This window comes from Chlamydotis macqueenii, unplaced genomic scaffold (genome assembly GCF_036417535.1).
Source record: "Chlamydotis macqueenii isolate bChlMac1 unplaced genomic scaffold, bChlMac1.mat HAP1_SCAFFOLD_179, whole genome shotgun sequence".
In the NCBI taxonomy this organism is placed as follows: Eukaryota; Metazoa; Chordata; class Aves; order Otidiformes; family Otididae; genus Chlamydotis; species Chlamydotis macqueenii.
Genome location: NW_028239073.1, coordinates 164,741 through 170,517, shown reverse-complemented (window position 1 = coordinate 170,517; position 5,777 = coordinate 164,741). Strand labels below are relative to the sequence as shown.

The 5,777-nt window shown below is 50.2% G+C and overlaps 1 long non-coding RNA gene across 2 annotated transcripts; it reads right to left on the bottom strand.

Moving 5' to 3' along the window:
- Nucleotides 1-400: 400 nt before the first annotated feature.
- On the bottom strand, nt 401-5,241 carry LOC147596096 (uncharacterized). Of its 2 annotated transcripts, XR_015261611.1 has the most exons (4): nt 5,198-5,241; nt 3,262-3,514; nt 3,049-3,149; nt 401-586 (listed from the first exon to the last, which is right to left on the bottom strand). It is a non-coding gene; the product is annotated as an uncharacterized LOC147596096 (long non-coding RNA). The 2 variants fall into 2 exon arrangements; XR_015261610.1 differs by lacking the exon at nt 401-586 and having other exon boundaries at nt 1,768-3,149.
- Between the last annotated feature and the right edge of the window lie 536 nt (nt 5,242-5,777).

The following is a 5,777-nucleotide window of genomic DNA, read 5'->3' as shown; positions in this document are numbered from 1 at the left end:
GGCTGCAGCAGGAGGCCGATACCAGTCAGACGGCATTTGTTTTTTTCTTCCTTACCTTTCACCAGCCTCTCCAGCTTCCCGCTGCAGCAGCTCCTGTCCACAGCCAGTAAGTCCTCCCATGGCTCGCACTGGCCCCTCCACGGCCACCCGGGGCGGGGCAGGGCAGCACCAGCCCCTCCAGCAGCACCCACCCCTTTACAGGGAGGGGCCGCCTCCATCACCCTCACTGCCCGCACCTGGGGCTCCTCCAGCCCCAGCCCACAGCTGGAGCCCGGCAGGAACTGGGGGCCATCGCCTGACCCCCACACTGCATCACCTCCTCCCCTGGGCTCCTCACCTCCCATGGCCCCGGGCAAAGGGAGCAGAAACGCAGCCATGAAGTCAGAGACAGCGAGTGTTTATTCAGTCACGCACATAAGTCCGAGCAGCGAGTCTGCTCTGGAGCTTGCAGCCTCCGATCCCCTCTCCGTGTCACTGGAACGACTGCCAAGTCATTCCAGGAGCCACGCTCGTTGGTTCGGCAGGGAACGTACGGTGGGTTGGCTGCGTCCTGGAGCGCCGGGCTGCTGGGCAGACTTGGAGGCTGCTAAAAACAAAGAGCAGGGCACGGAACACCACAAGAGAAGAGAAGAGAGGCAGCTTGCAAGACAGAGGGGCGTAGCGAGAAAGCACGAGGCAGGAAACAGGATAGCGAGAGAAGGATGGGGACAGAGAAGGACAGGGAGCCTGACAGAGGTGGGCAAAGAAGCAGTGGAGAGAGGAAGAGAGGCAGCAGAGAGAGGGAGAGGGAGCGGGACAGAGACCAGCAAAGAAGGATGGGGAGCAGGATGGAGATGCAGGAAAAACCTGAGCTGGGCAGTACGACAGGGAGGTAAAGACAACTAGGTGCAGGAAGCCAGACCGAGAGAGATGGAGAAAGCTAAAGCCATAACAAGAACAGGGCAGAGAGGGAGGAATGAAACAACAGTGAAACAACAGGGACAGGACGCCAGGACATCAAAGGTTGGACAGAAGAGGTGACAGCAAGGGGACAACACAAAACAAATCATACAGCTGCATGCTTAGAGGGCAGAGAGGGAAGAATTAAGAAATAGGGTCAAGGAGCCTGAAAAAAAGAGAGAGCTGGGAAAAAAAAACAAACAGTGTAGCAATGCATACAGAAAGAACAGGGGCAGAATGGAAAATCAGGTGCATCGGGGAGCCAGAGACGGCAAGCTGGATAAAGGAGAAAAGCGACACGCTAGAGGGCACAGAGGGAGGAAATGGAAAACCAGAGACTGGGAGCTGGACAGAGAGAGAGGCAGAAATTAAATGGGCAAGTGCGACAGGCCACAGGGCAGAGAGGGAGCAATGGATAAATACGGTCAGAGGACCAGGCAGAACACAATGTGAAATAATAGGAACACGACTGGCATACAGGGAAGAGGGAAGAATTAAAAAACGGGGACTGAGAAGCTAGACAGAATGACATGGAGAAACAAAAAAATAACAGTGACGGCTTACCAGACAGATAGGGAGCCGCAGGCAGAGAGAGATGGAGGGGAAACAATCAAATAGCGTGCAGCTGCAAGACAGAGAATGTAGAATTTAAACTGAGCATTACAAGCAGGTGGGCTAGCTTTGTGGGTTTAGCCCACAGTACCCATCGCTGTGCAGAAATTACAGAAGTAAATACCTCTGCTCCGTGCGTAAGCCTGGCGTACTGCGCACTGGGTAAACAAACCCAGATTTGGGACAGCAAGAGGGATAGGGAGCAGGACAGAATGGGAAAGGAAAAAATGCTGGGAGGCTGAACAAAGGCAAAGAGAAACAAAGACAGAAAGCAGGGCACGGGAACGGAAGCAAAATAAAAAAGCAATGGCCTGCAGGACCGAGACGGAGAAATTAGAAAACAACCATGGGGAGCAGCACAGAATGACAGAGAGAGAATAAAGGAACAGAGAGCAGGACAGCTCTGGAGGAAAAATCAACTGTGATAGGCAGTGGGAGAGAGATACCAAAAAAAGGAAAAAAAAATAGCGAGGGAAAGAGAAAGGAAAGAAGAGACACCCAGCTGTACAGGGGAGCACAATTAGAAAAGACAGGAGAGCAAACGGGACAGAGAAAGAAACAAACAGACAATAAAGTGGAAGGAAGCAGAGGAAAAGGACAAAAAGAGGAAAATAAATAGGAATAGGAGTGAGATCGGGACAAAATGGTGGGGGGGGAAAACACAGACCAAGGAAAAGAGACAGAAAGAGGAACAAGGGAGAAGGCAGAGAAAAAAAAATGGCAGCAGCCAGACGGAGATGGGGGTGGGAAAAAAACCTTGGATAGACAGCCGGACAGAGAAGAACATGAATATGAGCAAGGATCGGAACAAAGGGATATAGCAAGAAACGACAAGACAGGGAGCAAGACAGACTGACAGACAGAAAAAAAAAAAAACATTGAAAGAGAGAGAGCATGCACTTGTGAGAGCCACAGGGGTTGGAGAGATAAAGATAGATCTCAAAAGAGCTACAAAGGCACATCAACTTAATAAAAAGGGCCAAGGAACAGCATGAAGGCCCAGAGACAGCAAGGGATGAACAGGACGGAATGAGAGGCAGAATGGAAGAAAAACCGCAACACCAAGCAAGACAAAGGGATAAAGCAAGAAAGGGAAGGGAGGAGAGAGACAGGAAGGCAGGGACTCAGAGCAGCACGTACAGGCACAGGGAGGAAACAAATGCCAGAAAACAGACCAGAGAAACTGCAAAGAAAAAAAGAGAAGGATGCAGACCAGCACAAAGGGAAATATAAGTTAAAAACAGTGGGGAAAAGGAAGGAGAGTGAGGAGAACAAGAGCCCAGATAGAAAAAGAAAGGGAGCAGTACAAGAAGAGAGAGAAGGGGAAAGAGAAAGACTGAGAAAAACAGAAAAATGGAAAAAGATGAGATGCAGGGAAGCCAAGAAAATCACAGCAGCATGAGAAAGAAAAAGGGAAAGAGAGGCAGCTGGGGGAGGGCCAAGGAGGCCCTGGGATGGAGAGGAGGGGAGAAGGGGCCCCGAGGGCCCGGGACTCACCGCAGCTCTCGGCGCTCCAGGGAGAGTTTGCCAGTTCAGACCCTTCTTTCTCTGCTCTTCCCTTCCTCTTCTGTCACTCCAGTTGCTTGACTGTCCCCAACCTAAGAAAAGAGGAGGATGCGTTACAGCTCTTAGGAGACAAAGCTCCCTAGAAACGCAGCCTCGCTCACCCAGTACTTGACCGTGCCCCCTTTTTAAATTATGTGTACAGACCCTGCGGCGCTCTTTGGCGATCTAGCCTGCTGCGGCCTTCAAAACGGGATCTTCCTCACCCAGAGAGGCAGGCTGTCTCTTGCACGCAGCACAGGCAGCTGCCGGTCAGACGGCCTTCAGTTACGTCTTCCGGAATACCGATCCACAGTGACAGGTGGCTGCCTTCGTCCGACCGGACTGCGCACCAGCTTGCGGCTTTGCCACCCCCTTGCCCTTGAGAGAGTGGCTACCTGGAGCGGCTCCACAACCACTGCTGCCCAAAACAACAGAGGAAAAGGCACTAAAAAGCAACGACAAAGAACAAAGACAAACTGTCAAGACACTAGGAATGACATGACATGAGATGAGACATGACACCACATGAGAGCCTAAAGCATCAGCCAGGCAGAGCTTGCAGCTGACCTTGTGCTGCAGTTTAACTGCAGCCAGCAACTGTGCTCGCTCACTGCCCCCGACCCTGTGGGATGGGGAGAGACTCAGAAAGGTCAAAGGAACAATTCTTGTGACTTGAGACAAAAACAGTTTAATATTAAGGAAAAGAAAAAGAACCACCACTGGTAAGGAAAAGCGGAACAAAAGAAAAATACAGCAAAAGAAAACCCAAGACATGCAACTGATACAAATGAACACACTTGTAAGTTTCTAATTTAGAGTGTTTTCATTTTAGAATGGAAACAATCTCCATAAAAGTTGGGGGTGGGAGCACTGGGTAAGTTGGGGAACACAGGCAGCAACCCGAGGATCCTGAGGCAGAGGGGTCATGGGGAGGCAGCGCCAAAAAGGGGGGCGTCGAACAGGGACACAAAACAAGAGTGCAGGGCACGCAACGGGCAAAACACAGGGGAAAAAAAACTCACAAGGGAGGAAAACCTCACACGGTGGGGGGGTGTTTTAGTGAAAAGCATTTGCAAGTGATACAGGGAATTAACGGTCTGCTAAATATTGCTTGATTTAGAAGACTGACTGTCTGCATACTGCTTGATTTAGGAGACTAACTGTCTGCTAGACAATGCCTAACAATCCTCTTTGCCTTGAAACTCACTTAAGCTTATCAGGGACTGGTACTTGTCAAGAAACTGGTATTCAGTCAAGGACTAATATGTCAAGCAAAGGACATGATAACAGGAGTCGTTCAGAAACTGCTGAAATCCCCAAGTGAAAGGAGAGCATGGGTGAATGACTGAAGTTCATCTAGAGGAAGATCAGACCCCTGAAGAAGTAAACGACCACCAGAGACAGATCTGAAATGCTAACGCAAGTGGTTTTTTAATAACCCCGCCTCGCTTATGCACATGTATGTCTGTATTGTGCAATCCTAGTAATGTGTGTACCTGCACCGGATACATTTTTGGTAAAATGTGCTGTCAGTGTGCGTGCTTTTGGAGAAGCAATCCCCCACGCACCCGGTGCCAAATAAACATGCCTGCTTTATAACTCTCTCCGAGTTGTAGAGTTTGATCCACGCGTCAGGAGGGCTGAGAAACACAGAGCGGGACAGTGGGGACGGATACGAGGGAGAGACGGACACGCAAGGACAAGGGGTACGTGCGGGAAGAAAGGTGCGTAAGGATGACCTATAGCAGGGAGTCCACGCAGGACAATCCACAGCACGTAACTCACCCGGCATAACCTGCACGAGATGACCCACACCGGACAATGGACCCACACTGCGTAATCCCCAGCGAGAACCCCTCCGTCTCCCACTGGGTCACACCAACTATCCCCAAATTAAGTGGCTTTTTTTTTTTTCCTTGTCCAGAATATTTTTTTTACTATGGCCAGACTATGCTCCAGACCACACCTCATTTGATTTTTCCTGTGTCTGAATATTTAGTTAAAAGACTACAGAAGGAAAATCGCCACATTCTTAACATTCACTTTAAAATCCATGGGGCAAGTCCCTTAGGAAAAATGCAGTCACGCATCGCAGACGTACCTTGTACTTGCAGACCGCTACGGCTCCTTTCCATCCATCTCGTACTTTCATGACCAAGGAAAAGGCGACCACGGTGAAACGCTGGCAGCAGACATTCAGCAGAGAGAGGGAAAAACCCCTTAGTTTGAAGCTAGGCAGGAATCTAACTCTTCCTTTTGGGGCGAGGTTTCTCAGGACTAAAACCACGTGAAGGACAGAGTATCTTGCAGCACCTTTGGTACAGCTGCTGATACTGGCCTTTAAAGCTTTTGCATTTTTCAGACACCCGGGCCTTTTTTTGACTCATTGGCAGCTTTAGTTTCACTCGAACCGCTGTCCTACATACAGGCAGGGGACAGACACAGATGCCTACATACATTTTCTCAACCCTAAGTACAGCCGAGATCTCCTCACCCTCTATGTGCCAAGTTGAATATTTGTTTGTTAAGGAGCACAGCAACACTTCTGTCCTCGTGAACTGCCTCCGAGCAGAGGAGGGCTCTGGGATTTCCTGGACGCCAGTGCTCCCGCTTTCACTGTCAGCTCCGCACGGCCACCCACCGGAAAAAAGGCCTCAAAATAACGAACGTCAGACGATAGC